The sequence below is a fragment of the Eurosta solidaginis genome, chromosome 1 (assembly GCF_040869045.1).
Source record: "Eurosta solidaginis isolate ZX-2024a chromosome 1, ASM4086904v1, whole genome shotgun sequence".
Lineage (NCBI taxonomy): Eukaryota > Metazoa > Arthropoda > Insecta > Diptera > Tephritidae > Eurosta > Eurosta solidaginis.
In genome coordinates, this window is record NC_090319.1 from 317,198,862 (window position 1) to 317,222,651 (window position 23,790).

Genomic DNA, 23,790 nt, shown 5'->3' on the forward strand with positions numbered 1-23,790 from the left:
AAATTGAACTGTAATTTTTTGAACTCGAGTTGTATTTTTCTCAATTTAATTTGGAATTTTTGATCTTGAATTGTTATTTTCTGAGCTTGAATTGGAGATTCTGAATTTTAATTGTAATCTTTTGAACTGGAATTTCAATTTTCTGAACTTGAATTGGAAATTCCGAACTTGAACTGTAAATTTCTGAATTAAATTTGAAATTTCTGAACTTGAATAGTAATTTTCTGAACATGAACTGGAAATTCTGAGCTCGAATTGAAATTGTCTGAGCTTGAATTGCAAATTTCTGAATAATAATTTCCTGAACTTGAGTTGTAATTTTCTCAACTTAAAGTGGAATTTATGATCTTAAATTGTTATTTTCTGAACTTAAAATTAAAATTTTTAACCTGAATTGTAGTTTTGTCAATTTAAATTGGACTTTCTTATCTTGGGTTGTAATTTTCTGAACTTAAAATTAAGATTCTGAACTTGAATTTTAACTTTCTCAATTTAAGTTGGAATTTCTGAACTTTAATTGTAATATTCTGAACTTGCATTGAAACTTTCTGAATTTAAATTGGAAATTCTGAACTTTAATCGTAAATTTCTGAATTAAATTTGAAATTACTGAACTGGAGTTGTAATTTTCTGCACTTGAACTGGAAATTCTGAACTCGAATTGAAATTTCCTGAGCTTGAATTGCAAATTGCTGAGCTTAAATTGGAAATTCTGAACATGAATTGTAATTTTTTGAAATTGAACTGTAATTTTTTGAACTCGAGTTGTATTTTTCTCAATTTAATTTGGAATTTTTGATCTTGAATTGTTATTTTCTGAGCTTGAATTGGAGATTCTGAATTTTAATTGTAATCTTTTGAACTGGAATTTCAATTTTCTGAACTTGAATTGGAAATTCCGAACTTGAACTGTAAATTTCTGAATTAAATTTGAAATTTCTGAACTTGAATAGTAATTTTCTGAACATGAACTGGAAATTCTGAGCTCGAATTGAAATTTTCTGAGCTTGAATTGCAAATTTCTGAATAATAATTTCCTGAACTTGAGTTGTAATTTTCTCAATTTAAAGTGGAATTTATGATCTTAAATTGTCATTTTCTAAACTTAAAATTAAAATTTTTAACCTGAATTGTAGTTATGTCAATTTAAATTGGACTTTCTTATCTTGGGTTGTAATTTTCTGAACTTAAAATTAAGATTCTGAACTTGAATTTTAACTTTCTCAATTTAAGTTGTAATTTCTGAACTTTAATTGTAATATTCTGAACTTGCATTGAAACTTTCTGAATTTAAATTGGAAATTCTGAACTTGAATCGTAAATTTCTGAATTAAATTTGAAATTACTGAACTGGAGTTGTAATTTTCTGCACTTGAACTGGAAATTCTGAACTCGAATTGAAATTTCCTGAGCTTGAATTGCAAATTGCTGAGCTTAAATTGGAAATTCTGAACATGAATTGTAATTTTTTGAAATTGAACTGTAATTTTTTGAACTCGAGTTGTATTTTTCTCAATTTAATTTGGAATTTTTGATCTTGAATTGTTATTTTCTGAGCTTGAATTGGAGATTCTGAATTTTAATTGTAATCTTTTGAACTGGAATTTCAATTTTCTGAACTTGAATTGGAAATTCCGAACTTGAACTGTAAATTTCTGAATTAAATTTGAAATTTCTGAACTTGAATAGTAATTTTCTGAACATGAACTGGAAATTCTGAGCTCGAATTGAAATTTTCTGAGCTTGAATTGCAAATTTCTGAATAATAATTTCCTGAACTTGAGTTGTAATTTTCTCAATTTAAAGTGGAATTTCTGATCTTAAATTGTTATTTTCTGAACTTAAAATTAAAATTTTGAACCTGAATTGTAGTTTTGTCAATTTAAATTGGACTTTCTTATCTTGGGTTGTAATTTTCTGAACTTAAAATTAAGATTCTGAACTTGAATTTTAACTTTCTCAATTTAAGTTGGAATTTCTGAACTTTAATTGTAATATTCTGAACTTGCATTGAAACTTTCTGAATTTAAATTGGAAATTCTGAACTTGAATCGTAAATTTCTGAATTAAATTTGAAATTACTGAACTGGAGTTGTAATTTTCTGCACTTGAACTGGAAATTCTGAACTCGAATTGAAATTTCCTGAGCTTGAATTGCAAATTGCTGAGCTTAAATTGGAAATTCTGAACATGAATTGTAATTTTTTGAAATTGAACTGTAATTTTTTGAACTCGAGTTGTATTTTTCTCAATTTAATTTGGAATTTTTGATCTTGAATTGTTATTTTCTGAGCTTGAATTGGAGATTCTGAATTTTAATTGTAATCTTTTGAACTGGAATTTCAATTTTCTGAACTTGAATTGGAAATTCCGAACTTGAACTGTAAATTTCTGAATTAAATTTGAAATTTCTGAACTTGAATAGTAATTTTCTGAACATGAACTGGAAACTCTGAGCTCGAATTGAAATTTTCTGAGCTTGAATTGCAAATTTCTGAATAATAATTTCCTGAACTTGAGTTGTAATTTTCTCAACTTAAAGTGGAATTTATGATCTTAAATTGTTATTTTCTGAACTTAAAATTAAAATTTTTAACCTGAATTGTAGTTTTGTCAATTTAAATTGGACTTTCTTATCTTGGGTTGTAGTTTTCTGAACTTAAAATTAAGATTCTGAACTTGAATTTTAACTTTCTCAATTTAAGTTGGAATTTCTGAACTTTAATTGTAATATTCTGAACTTGCATTGAAACTTTCTGAATTTAAATTGGAAATTCTGAACTTTAATCGTAAATTTCTGAATTAAATTTGAAATTACTGAACTGGAGTTGTAATTTTCTGCACTTGAACTGGAAATTCTGAACTCGAATTGAAATTTCCTGAGCTTGAATTGCAAATTGCTGAGCTTAAATTGGAAATTCTGAACATGAATTGTAATTTTTTGAAATTGAACTGTAATTTTTTGAACTCGAGTTGTATTTTTCTCAATTTAATTTGGAATTTTTGATCTTGAATTGTTATTTTCTGAGCTTGAATTGGAGATTCTGAATTTTAATTGTAATCTTTTGAACTGGAATTTCAATTTTCTGAACTTGAATTGGAAATTCCGAACTTGAACTGTAAATTTCTGAATTAAATTTGAAATTTCTGAACTTGAATAGTAATTTTCTGAACACGAACTGGAAATTCTGAGCTCGAATTGAAATTTTCTGAGCTTGAATTGCAAATTTCTGAATAATAATTTCCTGAACTTAAGTTGTAATTTTCTCAATTTAAAGTGGAATTTATGATCTTAAATTGTTATTTTCTAAACTTAAAATTAAAATTTTTAACCTGAATTGTAGTTTTGTCAATTTAAATTGGACTTTCTTATCTTGGGTTGTAATTTTCTGAACTTAAAATTAAGATTCTGAACTTGAATTTTAACTTTCTCAATTTAAGTTGGAATTTCTGAACTTTAATTGTAATATTCTGAACTTGCATTGAAACTTTCTGAATTTAAATTGGAAATTCTGAACTTGAATCGTAAATTTCTGAATTAAATTTGAAATTACTGAACTGGAGTTGTAATTTTCTGCACTTGAACTGGAAATTCTGAACTCGAATTGAAATTTCCTGAGCTTGAATTGCAAATTGCTGAGCTTAAATTGGAAATTCTGAACATGAATTGTAATTTTTTGAAATTGAACTGTAATTTTTTGAACTCGAGTTGTATTTTTCTCAATTTAATTTGGAATTTTTGATCTTGAATTGTTATTTTCTGAGCTTGAATTGGAGATTCTGAATTTTAATTGTAATCTTTTGAACTGGAATTTCAATTTTCTGAATTTGAATTGGAAATTCCGAACTTGAACTGTAAATTTCTGAATTAAATTTGAAATTTCTGAACTTGAATAGTAATTTTCTGAACATGAACTGGAAATTCTGAGCTCGAATTGAAATTTTCTGAGCTTGAATTGCAAATTTCTGAATAATAATTTCCTGAACTTGAGTTGTAATTTTCTCAATTTAAAATGGAATTTATGATCTTAAATTGTTATTTTCTGAACATAAAATTAAAATTATTAACCTGAATTGTAGTTTTGTCAATTTAAATTAAACTTTCTTATCTTGGGTTGTAATTTTCTGAACTTAAAATTAAGATTCTGAACTTGAATTTTAACTTTCTCAATTTAAGTTGGAATTTCTGAACTTTAATTGTAATATTCTGAACTTGCATTGAAACTTTCTGAATTTAAATTGGAAATTCTGAACTTTAATCGTAAATTTCTGAATTAAATTTGAAATTACTGAACTGGAGTTGTAATTTTCTGCACTTGAACTGGAAATTCTGAACTCGAATTGAAATTTCCTGAGCTTGAATTGCAAATTGCTGAGCTTAAATTGGAAATTCTGAACATGAATTGTAATTTTTTGAAATTGAACTGTAATTTTTTGAACTCGAGTTGTATTTTTCTCAATTTAATTTGGAATTTTTGATCTTGAATTGTTATTTTCTGAGCTTGAATTGGAGATTCTGAATTTTAATTGTAATCTTTTGAACTGGAATTTAAATTTTCTGAATTTAAATTGGAAATTCCGAACTTGAACTGTAAATTTCTGAATTAAATTTGAAATTACTGAACTGGAGTTGTAATTTTCTGCACTTAAACTGGAAATTTTGAGCTCGAATTGAAATTTTCTGAGCTTGAATTGCAAATTTCTGAATAATAATTTCCTGAACTTGAGTTGTAATTTTCTCAATTTAAAGTGGAATTTCTGATCTTAAATTGTTATTTTCTGAACTTAAAATTAAAATTTTGAACCTGAATTGTAGTTTTGTCAATTTAAATTGGACTTTCTTATCTTGGGTTGTAATTTTCTGAACTTAAAATTAAGATTCTGAATTTGAATTTTAACTTTCTCAATTTAAGTTGGAATTTCTGAACTTTAATTGTAATATTCTGAACTTGCATTGAAACTTTCTGAATTTAAATTGGAAATTCTGAACTTGAATCGTAAATTTCTGAATTAAATTTGAAATTACTGAACTGGAGTTGTAATTTTCTGCACTTGAACTGGAAATTCTGAACTCGAATTGAAATTTCCTGAGCTTGAATTGCAAATTGCTGAGCTTAAATTGGAAATTCTGAACATGAATTGTAATTTTTTGAAATTGAACTGTAATTTTTTGAACTCGAGTTGTATTTTTCTCAATTTAATTTGGAATTTTTCATCTTGAATTGTTATTTTCTGAGCTTGAATTGGAGATTCTGAATTTTAATTGTAATCTTTTGAACTGGAATTTCAATTTTCTGAACTTGAATTGGAAATTCCGAACTTGAACTGTAAATTTCTGAATTAAATTTGAAATTTCTGAACTTGAATAGTAATTTTCTGAACATGAACTGGAAATTCTGAGCTCGAATTGAAATTTTCTGAGCTTGAATTGCAAATTTCTGAATAATAATTTCCTGAACTTGAGTTGTAATTTTCTCAATTTAAAGTGGAATTTATGATCTTAAATTGTTATTTTCTGAACTTAAAATTAAAATTTTTAACCTGAATTGTAGTTTTGTCAATTTAAATTGGACTTTCTTATCTTGGGTTGTAATTTTCTGAACTTAAAATTAAGATTCTGAACTTGAATTTTAACTTTCTCAATTTAAGTTGGAATTTCTGAACTTTAATTGTAATATTCTGAACTTGCATTGAAACTTTCTGAATTTAAATTGGAAATTCTGAACTTTAATCGTAAATTTCTGAATTAAATTTGAAATTACTGAACTGGAGTTGTAATTTTCTGCACTTGAACTGGAAATTCTGAACTCGAATTGAAATTTCCTGAGCTTGAATTGCAAATTGCTGAGCTTAAATTGGAAATTCTGAACATGAATTGTAATTTTTTGAAATGAACTGTAATTTTTTGAACTCGAGTTGTATTTTTCTCAATTTAATTTGGAATTTTTGATCTTGAATTGTTATTTTCTGAGCTTGAATTGGAGATTCTGAATTTTAATTGTAATCTTTTGAACTGGAATTTCAATTTTCTGAACTTGAATTAGAAATTCCGAACTTGAACTGTAAATTTCTGAATTAAATTTGAAATTTCTGAACTTGAATAGTAATTTTCTGAACATGAACTGGAAATTCTGAGCTCGAATTGAAATTTTCTGAGCTTGAATTGCAAATTTCTGAATAATAATTTCCTGAACTTGAGTTGTAATTTTCTCAATTTAAAGTGGAATTTATGATCTTAAATTGTTATTTTCTGAACTTAAAATTAAAATTTTTAACCTGAATTGTAGTTTTGTCAATTTAAATTAAACTTTCTTATCTTGGGTTGTAATTTTCTGAACTTAAAATTAAGATTCTGAACTTGAATTTTAACTTTCTCAATTTAAGTTGGAATTTCTGAACTTTAATTGTAATATTCTGAACTTGCATTGAAACTTTCTGAATTTAAATTGGAAATTCTGAACTTTAATCGTAAATTTCTGAATTAAATTTGAAATTACTGAACTGGAGTTGTAATTTTCTGCACTTGAACTGGAAATTCTGAACTCGAATTGAAATTTCCTGAGCTTGAATTGCAAATTGCTGAGCTTAAATTGGAAATTCTGAACATGAATTGTAATTTTTTGAAATTGAACTATAATTTTTTGAACTCGAGTTGTATTTTTCTCAATTTAATTTGGAATTTTTGATCTTGAATTGTTATTTTCTGAGCTTGAATTGGAGATTCTGAATTTTAATTGTAATCTTTTGAACTGGAATTTCAATTTTCTGAATTTAAATTGGAAATTCCGAACTTGAACTGTAAATTTCTGAATTAAATTTGAAATTTCTGAACTTGAATAGTAATTTTCTGAACATGAACTGGAAATTCTGAGCTCGAATTGAAATTTTCTGAGCTTGAATTGCAAATTTCTGAATAATAATTTCCTGAACTTGAGTTGTAATTTTCTCAATTTAAAGTGGAATTTCTGATCTTAAATTGTTATTTTCTGAACTTAAAATTAAAATTTTGAACCTGAATTGTAGTTTTGTCAATTTAAATTGGACTTTCTTATCTTGGGTTGTAATTTTCTGAACTTAAAATTAAGATTCTGAACTTGAATTTTAACTTTCTCAATTTAAGTTGGAATTTCTGAACTTTAATTGTAATATTCTGAACTTGCATTGAAACTTTCTGAATTTAAATTGGAAATTCTGAACTTGAATCGTAAATTTCTGAATTAAATTTGAAATTACTGAACTGGAGTTGTAATTTTCTGCACTTGAACTGGAAATTCTGAACTCGAATTGAAATTTCCTGAGCTTGAATTGCAAATTGCTGAGCTTAAATTGGAAATTCTGAACATGAATTGTAATTTTTTGAAATTGAACTGTAATTTTTTGAACTCGAGTTGTATTTTTCTCAATTTAATTTGGAATTTTTCATCTTGAATTGTTATTTTCTGAGCTTGAATTGGAGATTCTGAATTTTAATTGTAATCTTTTGAACTGGAATTTCAATTTTCTGAACTTGAATTGGAAAAGGTGTTGTGTTAAGTAAATACTTTTGGATATATTTGAAAACTTCCTTTTGAAAGCTGTAGCTTAAAATGCAGTAATGTTTCTTAATGTGGAAATAAAGCTGCAAGATTCGATAATTCTACAATTGCACCGCATCTCCGCGAACGTTTGTCGTCAATCTCGATGATGTTTTATGTCGTTATGAAAGCCAATAAGAGCCAATGATCTCAATGATCGCATCCATATTTGTGACCTAAGTGATTTCCCTTGGCACCCATTTGAACATTTTATTTCCGTATTTGAACAAGTGTACGTGCATATGTATGTATGTATGTGTATATCTACATTAGCAATAGTACATATAAAGAAACAAAGTGAATTGTTCGATTAATTGGATTATTGCGCGACAACATAACAACAAAAAGAAATATAGCCACAGATGAGGACACTGATGATGACGACTGCAATCACTTACAATAACAACAATAACATCAGCAAACAGATCACTGATATAAAAACTGCGAAAGCAATGATAAGCAGCAAAAAAGTATTAACAACATACAATAAAATTTATTATGGCAGCAAACAAGCCAACAAATAAGTTTGCCAGCCGCACCGACAATAAACCAACAATCTCAAACAAATTTTCTTCTCTCAAAAAAAAACAACTTGCAGCACCAACAGATGATGCTGGCAATTGACGACTCGCTGATTGATAGTTGGAGTTGCAGTTTGCGGGATATGGTGGAGCAACGCGGGCAACAAGCTTAAGTCACCGCGTGTGCGCACAAATGTCGGCGTTGAATTTACAGCTACAAATCGTTTGATCAGCTTTAACTTAACTTAATTGTTGTCCATCCGGTCGATCTTTGCAATCGAAATTGCGGTTAGCGATTGTTGGCGAGCTTTTTATAAATATGTATATGATCGTTGTTGTGCCAGGGGTGTCTCAATATTATCGGACGCTCTGAAACAAAACTATTGCTGATGCTCTTACGGCTCTCAATGCCTCTTATTAACATTACTTTGACTTATATGAGCTCACAACAACAAATAATTCGATTTCGATAGAATAACTCGTAAAATTAGCACGACATGCTTTGAGTTGCGTTAGCTTCGCAATCGATCGACATTCATACACTTTGGGCCTATGTAGCAGATTAGATGCTCTTCCGTTCCTTACTCCTATGTAAATTACTCCTTCAGCAGTTAATAATATTTTGCACGCCATACTTTGGATTAAAGTACGGTTATTGAATCTCGAAGTCACCTAAAGTTATGTTGAAGTAGCGCAATGATTACCATCCTTCTATATATTTTCCATTTTCGGAAGAACTTTGCTCTACTTACTCCCGCGACTCAATTTTGTTATCTATTTCTTGGTTAAACCTGTTTTATTTATCGCTAATTTTCGAATTCTATCTCCCAAGCAGAAGCTCTGGACCTAAAGAAGGCTTGAATACCACTGTAGGAGAACTGGGTAAGAGGACGTGAGGTATACATTTTCTCAGACAGTGAGGGAGTGCTCAGGACGCTTAACTCCCATACCGCATTGTTTAAAACCGTCCGCAATTTTAATAGGTTGCTTCATACCGCAGCTTTACAGATATATTACGGCTCATATGGAGGACACTATTGAGGCAGTCGAGATGCATTATTCACGCATATACATATGTAAATGAAAATAAACTTACGTAGCGATCTGCAAATGGTACTTCTCGGACCCTAGCAAATGATAAAAGTGAAGTAGGTTTCATTGATCCCATTGTCTCTGTTTAGCAATGCTACAACAACTACGCTCCCGTTATGTTTCCGATCCCAATGTGCTCCGTTATGGCTCCTAGCAGCCATGGTTCAGTTGATACTCGAAGGGATTGCGCCCTACTGCCACTGAGCTTGCCTCATGCAAAAGCTCACACAAAAAGGCGAAGAGTCCTTTATAAGCGCTGCCGAAGGCTTATTTGCGGCGTATATAAACCGGATGAGCCTTTGCCGTTGTTTGACATCGAAAATACACGAATTGATACTGAAATCGTCATTCCGTCTGTTCAGTACTTCATGAAAAAGCTGCTCTTTAGTCTCCTGGATTCATTCGTGGGACTTTTTGGAGATCCTTGTTTCGGGGGGCAAGTTCCTTTCAATTTGTCCTACTGACATCACCTTCTTTTTTGTCACTTTTTCCTACTTCCACCTGCCGATACGTGATGAGAGTGTTGTTTGTCAGTGTGAAGTACCTGGTTTATATAACCCATAGTTTTGTCCAAATTTCGTGGTAGCCTTTTAACGTTTTTTTTCGTAGGCCTGAATAACTCATATAGCAATACTGAAGTTCGCCCCTTCTCGAACCCACCAAAAAACGTTAGCCGGAATCGGTAGAGACCGATTGTTTTGTCGCTTTTTACAAAAATGGTCTTTCCCTCGAGAGACTCGGGCTTGCTAGCTACGGGTGCCATTAGGTTTTCCTCTTAGTGTTGAGTGTATTGACCGTCCACACGAGACAAAGGCGCTTTTAAATACCGCTCAGGTCATCTCGGCGCTGCTAAAGCATTTTTCAGGCGGCCGAAGCATCCTCTGGTTTAAGGCCATGCTGACCTACGTCGTGCACCCTAATTACATCAAGGACAATACGCCACTGTTATAAATACACGGGCAATTGTGGACAGCAGCGCTGCATAGATCAACCGATCTTCAAGATGCGAACATTGATGAAAGCAAAAACTTGCATTTTTATTGTTGTCACAGCAATTTCAATTGGTCCGATGAACATTCCATTCGACAACGAGTTCCGCCGTTGAGCAAAGCTAACAAAAACTTGTAGTACTCCAACGCTACTTATGTAAGTGAAAGACGCTCGGATGTGAATGTGTTGCGGGAGCAATAGGTGCTTAAGCGACAAGTGCTTAGCCAACAACAACGATATGTGATCAACAGCAACAAATGTCAAGTCGTCAGCAAAAGAAAGCTCTTCCAGCAACAACAGCAGCCAAATCAGAAGAGACACAAAGTTGGCAACAAACAACCAGCCTCTCATCAATATTATGTCGGAGTAAAACGATTAATGATTTCCAAGGTGAAGATCTCATCGTCTTCTGTTTTCTTTTGGCTGTCTGCTGTTCGTTGAGTTGGCGGATTTTTGTTTTCTTTGCTTTCGATTTCTTGGTCCACCATAAACTATTCCCTTGGTGGTTTTGTTATTGCCATTACGGCAGCTCCATTTGTTGGTTTTTTTTTTCTTGTTGTTTGATTGTCGTTTATTTCTTCTGCTATTTATTGACTTTTAGTTTGACTTGTCTCCGTAGTTCACTGGCGATCGCATCCCTGCTTTTCACTGTTATTGTTATTGTTGTTGTTGCTCACTATCTATCCGGCTACTGTGCGTCATTTGGTATTTATGCCAATTAGTATGAAATTTCTTGCGTCCGCGTGCGCGACAGGCATGGCTTCCGTTTAAACTGGTTGCCACATTCCCCTATGCACTCCACGACGCTTCCCGCTTGCCATTCAACTCGCGCTATAACATGTACCATATTTCACTATATTTTGTCGCAGAAAATGATTCGACTAAATAAGGCGTGCAAATCACCTTTAGCGCCATTTATTGTTTTGGCCACGTTTTAGACGGTCGACCTCAAACAAAGTGTCTCATTTTATTTGGTACACATTTTTTTGGTTCGTTCGATCAACTTTTTTATTGCCACGGAATTCGTCCTAATCTTTTGGGTGTTTTATCGTGAAATTGTTTTTCAAATAAATTTTGAACATTTAATTAGCTGTCGTGCGCTTTGCCTTCTGCTTCTCAGAAATATTTCGCATATCGAGTTCGTGGTAGGCATCCATATGTGTTGAATTTCTAGGAATTTTTTAAGTGGGCAGCAGTTCTATTTTGGATTTTTTTAATTTTGGTGTTTTCCTTTGTAGAGCTTGAGTTTGACCTTTCTATTCGATAAGGTCACAGAGCTTTTTTGAGGAAGCTTTTCAGGGAACTTTATTTTAAACTTCTTAATTTTTTTGATACTGAATTCAGTTATGAACTAACTCAAAGCGATCTTAAGTAATTCCCAAGCTGATCTTAATAAATGGACTCAAGCAGCAAAGGAGGGTGTTGTTGTTGTTGTTGTAGCAGTGCTTCGCCTGATTCCATTCTTCTACATATGGCTGTGTTCTCAGGTGCCGTATTTTCTCATAATGCTTGCATAGATGACTTCTTAAGCCCCTGGGAGGCGGGGCCTCTTCAATCAGATGTCTGTTGGGATGCCCAGGTTTCTGGGTATTCAACAGAAACTGTTCAGCATTTCATTTCTCTCCCAAATGGGAAGTACTCTCGCTGTAGGTGGTGTTCTAGAGACATAAGAAGACAGCCCATAGCGATTCTGAGAGCAGTGTTTCGGCGAGGCTGTATTTTCTTCCAGTGAGTAACCTTTAAGCTTGGCGACTATATGTGGGACGCGTAGCATGCAAGCGGCCGGCCAATTGTAAGTGGTAATGAGCGTGTCCTTGCCTTTACTCCAAGTGCTACAGGCCATAGATTTTTAGGATTTTTCTACGGCTCTGGTACAATTGCGGTTGGATGATCGAACGTCACACCCAATATTTTCGGGTGTAAGACAGTCGGTAGCGTAATGCAGTCGATGTGGATGTCCAAGGCGCAGACTACGTGACGCCTTTGGGACGGATTTTGGGATCTAGAATAAAACACCCCGTGCGATATAACCATCTCTTACACGTGACACACTGGGCAAGTGTGACGGCCTAAAAATATTCGTTTCCTAAAGTGGTGCCGTTTGTATTCTGTGGAGCATGGAATTATTGATCAAAGATATAATTCCTCATCGCTAGGTGAATTTATTAGCTTCCTGCGGTACTCAGGCGAAATACAGTTAATTGACACTGTTGTTGTTGTAGAGATAAGGACACTTCCCGAAGGCCTTGGGGAGTGTTATCGATGTTGATGGTCCTTTACCGGATGCAGATGCGGTACGTTCCGGCACCAAGCCCGACCATCTTGGGAACGATTTATTACGACCACATGTCACCTTCTAGGGCATCCTGCCCTCCCACCCCCTAGATCCATGAGGAGTTATGGGTCGCCAGAGCATCGGCTGGTAATGAAACAGGATTAGCCAAGGTTAGGTGAGGTTGACAATTGGGTTGGAGAAGCTATATATTGCACTGGCAACCCCTTAAAGGGGTTGCGCTACACAACCCCTTGAATCTATTTGGTATTTTAGTCGCCTCTTACGACACGCATACCTACCGCGGGTATATTCTCACCCCCAAACCCGCTGGGTTGACACTCTTCTGAACCTCTGAGAAGTGCGTTTGATATTACAACAACGCCAACAAACAGCGTATTCTTTAAGAGACCAAACATTCCTAGATTGCTCTAACACATAATTGCGTTGATACCGGGCAAGGCGCTGGCTTCACGGTATCATATATCTATCGGTTCCTGTTATATGTAGCCAAAGGGTGGCACTCCAGCACTTGTCCCGCAAAATACAGGAGTGCTTTCGCTACAGTATAATAAATATCAATGATTTTTATAAAGGTGGTCATGAATTTTCCAGGAATGTGGATTGTCTTTCTACAAGATTAGCTCTCTCTTTCACCCAGACCTTCAATTAGATAACCACGAAACAATAAACAACAAGAAGTACACTCTAGTTTGTTTATATTGCCACTAAATAAAGCCTTATGTGAGGTGAGAAAAACCTTGAAAATTTGTTAAAGTTTCCTGCCCTTCCGTTACCCAATTACACATACACACTTACACATTTATTAAGCCGCTTTGCGATTAAGTTCTTATGGCTTTATTGCCATTGAAAATTAAGCGCGACATTCTAATAAATATTACAAAATCATACAATAGCAACAACAATTATATGCGCTAAACAAACCTTTTTAATGGGTCTTTATTTGGTAAACATTTTTCGAGCTGATCTTTATTGTCCGATTGGTTTATTTATAATAATTAGATGTCCCACCTCGTGAAGACTTCACCATTGCATTGTTGTTCCTTACATTTAACCTTCTTTGGAATGGTTGCTGCTGATGTAGTCGAGTTTGGCGTTCGGCTTTATTAAAACCACTTGAACAAGCAATTCCAGAAGCTTATCAAAATCTTCAACGTCTTTAGGTATGTACAAGCAAGGTCAGCGCAAAGCCCAAAAATGCTACCTGCATCACCAATTGAACGCATTTCTTGCTACTCACTCATGTGTGTGTGTGTGTGTGTGTATGTGTGCTGGTGGAGCCGTATTACACCACATGACTTCACGACACTACTAACTGCGATCGCAATTCCACTTAATTCGACTCAGGAGCAGCAGCATTTTGTTGTGCATTTAAAGAGCTAATCCGAACGAGCAATCGCTCAGCCTCTCCTTGGTCTTGAACAGTGTTCGGCAAGTTCATTTTAGTTGGGCGTAACTACATGAGTACACTGCACGAAAAGAGTAGTTGGATATACCCCAGCGGGTTAGGGGGTCAGAATATTCCCGCGGTAGGTATGCCTGTCGTAAGAGGCGACTAAAATACCAGATTCAAGGGGCTGTGTAGCGCAACCCTTCAGGTTGCCAGCGCAATATATAGCTTCTCCAAACCCAATTGTCAACCTCACCTATCCGCGGCGAATCCTGTTTCACTAACAGACGAGGCTCTGGCGACCCCAAGCTCCTCATGGAACTTGGGTGTGGGGAGGGAGGGAATGGCCTGAAGGTTAAATGTGGCCACAAAAATCGTTCCCGAAATGGTCGGGCTAGCACCTTAATGGTGCTGTGGTACCGAAGCGTACAGGATCTGTATCCGGCAAAGGACCATTACATCGATAACACTCCCCAAAGCCTTCGGGGAGCAACCTTATCGATACAACAACAACAACAAGTAGTTGGATACTAAAAAGGTGAACTAAAAATTTCCAAAGACAAATCACGTGAGAACGATTTGAGAGATTATTTGCTTTCGTTTTAAGCATCGCTGAACTTTCGGAGTGCCCCTTGACGGTGCGTAAAACATACGACAATATAAGTAAGCAGATCAGGGAAAACTTACGAAGTAAACTAGGTTTGATTAATTTGGGACGTATCGACCACGGGTAAGAGAAGCTCACTCGAACTGCATCAAGGTCCGTTCTCATGCCACACAAAGTATCAGAGTTTTGAATAATACCTACAACATCGTCTTTGTATAAATGCTGGAACCAGCTTATTTAAGCTGAGTTTTGTCAGAAGCTGAACAGTCAAGGATGAAATGATTTGATTATTGCACATCTCCATACTCTTTGCAGGTGGAGAAGGAATGGTGTACGGTATGTAGCTAAGAGCTAGGTGTTACGCTCATATTTTCACTTCCTGAACACCACGTGCTATGGCTGATGGAGATCGCCGCTTCCAATGGTGGATGAACTTAATATTCACTTATATATTCATCCGGCCCTCTAATGGCTTAATTCGGTCACCACTACTTCGAGAGTTGTCAGAGATTGCTTGACCTCGCTCGCAGTGGAAGCGAACTACATTTTGACGTAAATTATCTGGTTTTAAGGGCATTAAAACATCGCTATTAAGGGGCTGAACGGGCTACTTGCGAACCCATTGTTGCAGTCAATAGGGACTTTAGGACTCCACTTTCTTTCTGGACAGTCACGCCTCACGTCACTTAAGCAAAAGTTAGGTTGGCACCACTCCTTTTGAAGTTTCGACATGTTTCTGCTCAGTTGCTTGCTTTGAGCTCTCGGCGGAAGGGTTCCTTATAGCTCATATTTACATGGCAAGGGTGATTAATGAGATGCACCTTGATATACGGAAAGCTCCAGCAGTGAGGTGGACTTATCCACTAATTGTTTTCTTAGATATCAATCTTTATTAGGAGCATGCCCATATAAATCCGCTGAGCATGTAATCGACTCTCAGAGAGAAATATCCATGTGTGCCTTATCCGTAACTCCATTGTTGCTTCACAGCGCCTCTGCAGCGCCCACTGCTCCAAAATTAATTTCGCTAACTATGTGTGGAAAATTGTATCTTCTAAATCGATTACTCAAATATGGCATCTTAAGCGATGGGGGCCTTGAACAAGCTTTCCTATCCCGTAACCAGTTTTAAGCATATTTACTCTAGCAACCGAGAATCATCAAGTTGCTATATGTGTGTTCGATTCATGCTGCCCTAAATATGGAAGAGCATAACTATGTAGATGTCTGCTTACAATCTAAAAATAGAAAGGCGATGACTTAACGCTTTTTTGGCTCAGTGTAACCATACATTCCCGTAAGCACTCGTCCTTAGCACAATCATAGAAATGCACTTGCATTACATTAACGGATGAATAAACTCTCCATTTAGAAGTCTCACCAATATCACCTGATGCCGATCTCTAAACTGGGCTCCTTTGGCTATAACACACAATTTGGCAAACTCCAATAGCCGACAGCAAGGCTGAACGAGCGCGCAGTGCTTCCCTGCCATTCCGGTGCATTTAACCCCCCGTAATGCGCTGTTCTCCTCCGACAAGCTTCACTCCACTTCGCTACAAACCTGCCTCGTAAATTCTTTAAGGTCTCACCTTCAACGGTGTGTTGTCCATGGCAGCCACATCATTGCAGATTGCAATCGAGAGTGATTTTATGTGGTGGCATTGTGGCAATGCCAGCACAGCAGCCGTTACGATCATTAATCGTCGATTGCTGCGGCTGTCGATCGTTTGTGGTGGTGCTTAGGCTGCTTGGGCGTTTTTTGTAAATTGGCCACATTAACATGGTTGTTCGATTTATTAAGCGACTTCAATTTGCGTTTCCTTTACATACACACATACATGCATGCAGACGCCAAACAGAGTGCCAAGTGGTATGGCAGTTGGCTATTTGCTGCCACCTGCCATCAATAGCCTACGGCTAGTCGCGCTGCTCTGTGTAGCAGCCAGCAATATGCCATTCTAACCGAAATCTTGCCAGCTCAATCCAAAACCGAAAATTAAATGGCAAATCGCTATCGCTACTGGTGCTGTCGTTTAATTCTCTTCTCGTTGTTGTTGTTGTTGTTGTTGTTGTTCTCTTTGTGTTTGGTGCTTTGATTGTTTTATAATTATAATTGCATTTGAAGATGAGTGACGCTTTGTCGGCTGGTAGAGGGGCGGTTCTGCAAGGCGTCTTGTGATAATAATTCAAGACAATTTATTAATGCCGACCAAATTGGCTGCAATCGAATGTGACAGGTCGGGGTTGGGTTGGCTTGCTTGACTAACTCATTGCCGATGGGGCTGAGCTGACTATAAATACATACACACACACACACATGTGTATGAACATACATCGGTGGTGTTGGATAGTTTGGCGCATATTTTTGGTGGGGCGTTGCGTGAAATTGGCAATTCATTTAAATGAGAAATTGCTCAATTATTGCAACGAATTGAATTGAGATACGCGTTGAAATTAACAAAAACGCAAATTAAGTTGTTCACTTGGCGTAAACGATTAACATACAGACAGACAGATGGACGGGCGCATGTGGTGTTGTTGCGGCATCTTGTTGTCGCGTCGATAACGCGCTGTACTTGCATCCCGCTGAGCTGAGAGATTTCGATAAATAAAGGAAATTAAAAAAGTCCAACGATCAACGGATATTAGTATGAATAACAATAAAAGGATTGGTTTGTAATTTGTAAAAGTGATTGTGTGGATCATAATATGTAACGTGACGTGGAAACGTAATGAATTTAAAATACCTATAATGTCGGCCAGCTAACAAACGTACAGAGTGAACTTCCATAGGTGCAAGCACTCACAAACTGACATCAATCTCCTCCAATGGAAGTCAACGGAAACCTATAGTTTTAACAGCGTTAGAGAGGCACGGGAGTTTCGGGTGGTTGGCATTGAAAACGTAGTTCCCCATCCCCAACCCCATTTATCGGCATAGGACTTCTCGATTATTTGTGAGCGATTGCGAGAGCCTTTTTCTAAGTATTCAACAGAAACTGTTTGTTTAGCATTTCGTTTCTATTCTTTCTGTCTAATTATGTACAAGATGTTCCAAAGATTATGACCACTTTCACCTTCCACTACCAATTTCTTGCTTTCCTCCACATCAGGTGGTACTGCAAACTCCAAGCCATGGATAGAAAACGCCAGGCAGTTCAGTCCAGAGCTTTGGGAAGAGGCGTTGTTAGCCCTGCTTTTGGCAAACACAAGTCGAAAGCCATTACTGGAAGCTACGTTCAATTCGCAAGTACCCGCTTGAGATAAAAAAATCAGCGTGGCAGCTGGCAGGAATGTCACCCAGTTAATTTTTATCAAAAACTTCATCAATGCCATCGTGAGTGAGTTCTAGAAATCGGCTGACGACCCACTTAGAGCTTCGAACTTTGATAGCTGCGGTGAAAATAATATATTCCTTGGATGATGGTGCAGTATGCATGAGATCATCCCATGTGTGCACTCGGAGACTTCTTTGTCCATTGTGAATGACCTCAATGAGTGCCGTTGTGCTGCACATTTCCCCAATTTCTCCAAACAGATTACTTCCTAGTGGTCCCCAACGAACCACTCTCTTTCTATGGTGAACTAAAATAGGAGCCATAAATCCTCCTTCCAAAACTTTGACAGACTCTCGAAAATCCGTATGCCGGAAAATCTGAATCGCCTTGTTTGCAGTCCTGGACATCGGCAGCGAAAGTGATGAATCGACACCTGTCCCTTCTCGTCGTAGCGGATTTTGCGGGGGGAGCTTATTGTCATGCGCCGCCGTCGGAGTATCGCTGGAATAGCACAAAGACCTATGATGACACCCGTAAGGCGTCTTGCGTTCACTATATTCCAGCCTTTTCTAGCTAATTATATTTTGTAAGAAACGGTCCCGACGGTTTTTGGTTTCGAACGTGGCTTTGGTGTAATCTCTATTTATTTCTTCTTGTTTCTTTAATTATTGCTTAATCTTTTAAGCGCTTTTGGCACACCAATAAGTCGCGCTTCTTCGCTATGCTAACCGGCGCCAAGTGATAACACCAAAGGAACTTAAATCATTTTTCCATGTGGTCGTCCTACGGAGTGAGGCGCCTTCTTCCTCCACTTCCGTAGACCAATGTATTTCCCTGTGAAACGGGACCCTGGGCGCTGACAAAACGTAGCAAAAGTGTAAGCAAATAGGTCTGATGCAATTAGTCAAATCGCTGTTTGGAATATTGATCTTCTTACACTAGCCCCTCTCTGCGCTTGTGCGGGAAACTTATTATCCAGCCACAGAACTGGATTGTTATAGTTCAGCAGACTAATATCACAAATCTTGCAGGATTTTATTCTGTCTAACTCTGTTGTTCTATCGAGTTTGCACCATGCCTGGGGCTTTACATGTATGCCGATTGGATGAGCTTTTGTTTTGGTGCGGTAAGTATTCCAGTGATAAGCATAACTGCAGGCAACACACTCATCCTATTACTACGAAAAGTTCTGGTTTTCTGTCGGAGCTACCCATCCATATATGTAAACGTACCAAATCAAGGCGACAACATCAAAATGACCTGAAGTAGTGATACTTTTGGTGCCATTCGAAAATATTGTCCTAATTTATTTCTATTCTACAACATTTACCATTGTTTCCACCACTGTTCGTGTTGTTTTTGTTTTGTAGAATGAGCTGCAGTGACGACAAAGCAAACAAAAGACAATGTACTATCTGTGCATCGCACCCTGAGTTAAACTCCAAAAGATATCGAAATCGTAATATATTGTGGGCATTCGAACCTCCCTCTCATGCTGTCCATACCCCGCACACGCAAGTCAAACCAACAGCAAATGATCCACGTTGTCTTCATGGTAAAACTGATGCGATGGCGATTGAAAGCTCTCTGGCACGCTATCGCTAACTAAAAAAAATGGGAACAATTTTCGCAGAGGGGAAGAGGAAGATCCGCTGGGGTGGCGTGACATTGCATTAAATTGAGATTGGATTAGCCGTTTGACTAAATTGTGTGATGGCGACAGCGTTGATAATGCAAGTCGCAAAAGGTTCGATGCTGTAGATGTTTTAACTTAATGGGAGAAGGAGCAAGATGGCGATATGGATAGAGCGAACTGAAAAAAAGTAAAAGAAGATAAAGGACGATATTCAGTAGAAGGCGGATAATGATGATGATGGTAGATACCTTGTTTGTTTTTGTATAGAAACTCTTCGCTGTGTCGGCGGTAGTAATACGAGGACGATATCTCCACTTGCCATCACACAACGGTAAAACAACTTTGCGCAGACAGCTTTCAAGCAGCATGGATAGCAGGTTGCCACAATGGCGACGACCACAATAACGTTGAGGGCAACTGCTATACCATCATCGGATTGTCTATATATGTATGTATGTATGGATATGTAGGGGAGAATAAAACACAGCAAGTCGATCAGTAGCAGTTTCGATAATTTGCTGCTGCATTCCAAGCGTATGTCTCCTTATCCCACATGTCAATCATGTGCCTAATTATTCTTGCGGGTCCTATATGCTCTGATACATACATATGCTCATACATACATGCATGTGCGAGATTTTATGTAAGTGTTTGTAATGTTAGCTCGTTTGTCTTCAAGAATAATCTTTATTTGTTTACTTTGTACGAGCGTTTTGGCACACGCATCCATCGGAATGTTGCAGATAATTGAAAGCAAATCAATTCGGATTTTAATACAATACAATAAAGTAAATAATAGCGATTAGAGCCTTTCATTTGTGGTAGAAGGTTGTTAATATTTTTCTTGTGGGGGAAGCTCGTCAGCTTTTATTCGTTGACTGTCCCTTAGGCCTATAATTTGAAGTATATGCCAAAAGCAGCTCTTCTGGTTCGGGAGGCGCCCACTGCTGGAGGCCTGACAATCCCCCTCGGAGGAAATTTCGCGAAAACTTGCTAAAAATTTTGCAGCGAGATACCTCTGTATGGTTTCTAAATGGTCTGAGTATTGTAAGCTAGCTTAACCATTGAAAAGAATTAAATACCTTGGCATTGTACTTGAAAGCAGCTGCTTGCGAACTTTATATAGAGCACAGAGATAGGAAAACGTCAGTCATTCTGAACTGCTGCTGTTTGGTCGCTGGCGAATGCTCTCCAAGGATGGTGTTGGTTTGTTAGATGCTGTGGTGCCCGCCCGGCGCGACCAGACTCATGTAACGCTCTAGGCGCCATTTGTATGCACCTTCTCTTGCAACCAATTACTCGTCATATATATTAACCGATTATACAGTGAGTTTATTTTAACTCGAACCATTTTGTTAGTTCAATAAAAATGTTGATGTTTTTATGGAGCATTTTGATGCCTCTCTTAAATCGGAGAGCACGACACTGCCCTGAGTTCGGTACCTGATATTTGCCAGGGTGGTGTAATGGTCATATGATATTTTTACGAATTTCGGGAAATTCGTATTTATTCTTAACTTTCTGTTATCGCTGAACTGTCGAATAAATAACTCAAATATCCAGTATAGCAAAATGTTCCTTATTTACAACACTACTACGGTGGTAGTATTTCACAATTAAATTACTCGTAGACTTCACTTATGGCGTGTTAAAATCAAACTGATTGATTATTCTTCAGCTTGTGCTGGTGTTATAATCTCAGTTGCCTCGTTTGCCTAACTATTTCTCGTAGGGTGTTGACTTTTCGCGAACAGCCGTCTCGAATAGTTGCTTCTCGTTTCCGTATCTCATAATTAGTTATTTAGATATATCATTATTAAAATGCGTGAGTAATGCCATCTTCGCTCTTAGCTGATTACATCTATGTGTGACTGTTTCTCTTTCTTCTTCGCTCCTTGCTTTGCTGTTTACATAGATGTGTGGCTGCTTGTTTTAATGTAGTTGTGCGTTTATTTACTAGCAGCATAGAGATGTATTGAAACTCCAAATATCCGCCACAATATGGTTGTCGATCATGGTCTATGTAGTGCAATGCACTCCACCATGTAGTATTCTATCAAGAGCTCAGAGTCAGCCAGAAGTTTAGGCTGCGCCACCACTGCAGCATCTTCCAATCGGAAGTCAAGGCTATACCGCGGTGGACAGAATGCAATCCAAAACATGCCAACGCTTAACCTGAGCAGACTTATGTGAAGTGGAGATGGATACGAATAAGGACTTTCGAATACCGCTGGACAATTGCAGCTCGTTCGTAGAAAGATGTGCCTCGGATCAGATTAACAAGCACTGAGCCAACGCCACCTCTTGCCAGATGCCTATATCCTTTTGTTTGGCTGTTGTTGCCCAGCACTGAACCGAACTACTATGGTACACTAAGGCAAATCTCTCAAGGGAATAAGAGTGTATACAGAGCACTGTGAATCCTCGCTCTGTGGCTCAGTATAACGCATACCCATCCAGGTTTTGCTATAAAAAGGTGCAAAAATCCATATAAACGTACACGCATCCCCAGAGGAAAGTTAGGGGTCGATATTTGCCTTATCCGAAAATGTTTCGTTGCTACGCAGCGGTTCAGTTAGTTATTAGAAGCCACTGTCGCAGATGGTAATTATCATCACAACAAACCATAAAGGTGTTTTACTGAGCTACTGCATTACCCCAAACCTTTTGGTAAGAGCTTCCCATCATCCACACTATAAAGACATGCGCTATCACTGGTCACACCGCTACTTCTTACATCTATTCCTCCATCTTCAGCGGTCAAGTAGTCACATGAGTAGCGCTGCGTAACAAGTCGTTTGGTACAAAATTCTAGGGTTATTTCACACATTAAAGGTATGTGCTTTGTTCATCCTCGGATCAATGGGTTAAAAGTCATAGGTCCCGTCACGCCAATTTGTAGGAAAAATTTAAAAGGAGCACGACGTAAATCGTATGAGAAGCTAGGCCTTAGCCTCCTCGGGGGTTAATCGCGCCAAGTATCGGCTATTCCATAGCAAAGTAAGCCAGTCATTCATTCTTAACGATAATTGAAGCCAATCACGAGCACCAAGGGATATTTAGTCTTCCTCTCCATTGTTTTCAGCATCGGCGGAGGTCTCTCCTTTCCTCTAAAGCTTTTGGGCTGATTCAGTTCAGCATGAAATTCAATTCCATATGCGATACAAAGATCATAAATCTTCCGGCAACTTTTCGCTCGAATTTCATATATTTTCGTCACCGTCCTAGATTCAGAATCATACTGCGAGGCAAAAACGCACTTAAATGGCGTTATTATTATTCATTGTGACAGGACTTTTCTTTCCAATTGCCTACTTAGGTCGAAGGTGACAGAAGTGAATCCCCGCTGTATATGGCCAAAGCCTCATATTTCTAAGTTGACAGTTTCTTCTGCGACAATTAAAAGTTAAAAACGATTAGCACAATTTATTGGTTACAAGATCACAAAACAAATTATGCCAACACACTCCACAAATGGACAAGAAGAGGAAGCCCAAATTAAGACATTATCCGCATTTCACAACATAAAGAACAAATTTTTCATGACACTGCATCAACTGATTTTGATTCGTCTTTCTTTTTTTTTTTTTTTGTCTCCTCCATTTTTTATTGCGCTGTTGCCGCTTTTTTCTATCTGCAATAAACGGAAGCTCAACGAATTTCGAGTTTATTGGTCAACTATCAATTCTTTAACGATTATTTCAATCAAATAGATGGAAGCAATTTCCACAATCAACAAAGATGCGACGCATAAGAGATCCACGCATGCGCAAGAGTTTTTATACATATACACACACGCAATTGCATGCGCACATCCAAACATCTAAACATAGGTGATGGGCGAATGAGTAAAATGGACAAATGGCTTATGGTGAGTGCAATCCAATTAACTCCATAAAAAGCCACAAACACCGTCAATGTGAGCAAATTCATTGTCTCACCACATTGATGGCAGCACCAATAACAATAACAACACAATAGAGCAACGACATGCAAGTACATTTGAATTTTTTTTTTGTTGCAGCAGTAGCCACTTACATACATACATACATAACAGTTGCACCTTCATTGCTGGACACTGCTCACAGCAGGATCTCGCATCCCCACTAAAGTCTGTCAATAGCTCCCTACATGTATCCAATGTGTGCCTGTATAACTGCTAGAAAGAATTTTTGTATGTGCGGAAATTTGCTGAAAAGCGTAAATGCGAACTTTGAGTAGGTCCAAGAGCAAAAGGCAGTACTAACGCATTGTTAGCGCTGCGTAACAAATCGTTTGGGTGCTGCGCATGCGCAATAGAAGTGGCATTTCTATCGTTTACTTATCTATCAGCAGTAATCGCAAAAAGTGGTGTCTCATTTTGGCAAATAGACTATACGCTAAAACTCAACACCTCCAAAAAGCTT

At 36.9% G+C, this 23,790-nt stretch overlaps 1 pseudogene; it reads left to right on the forward strand.

Moving 5' to 3' along the window:
• LOC137240836 (uncharacterized) overlaps positions 1-23,365 on the forward strand; it is a 59,667-nt pseudogene extending 36,302 nt beyond the window's left edge.
• The last annotated feature ends 425 nt before the right edge of the window (positions 23,366-23,790 follow it).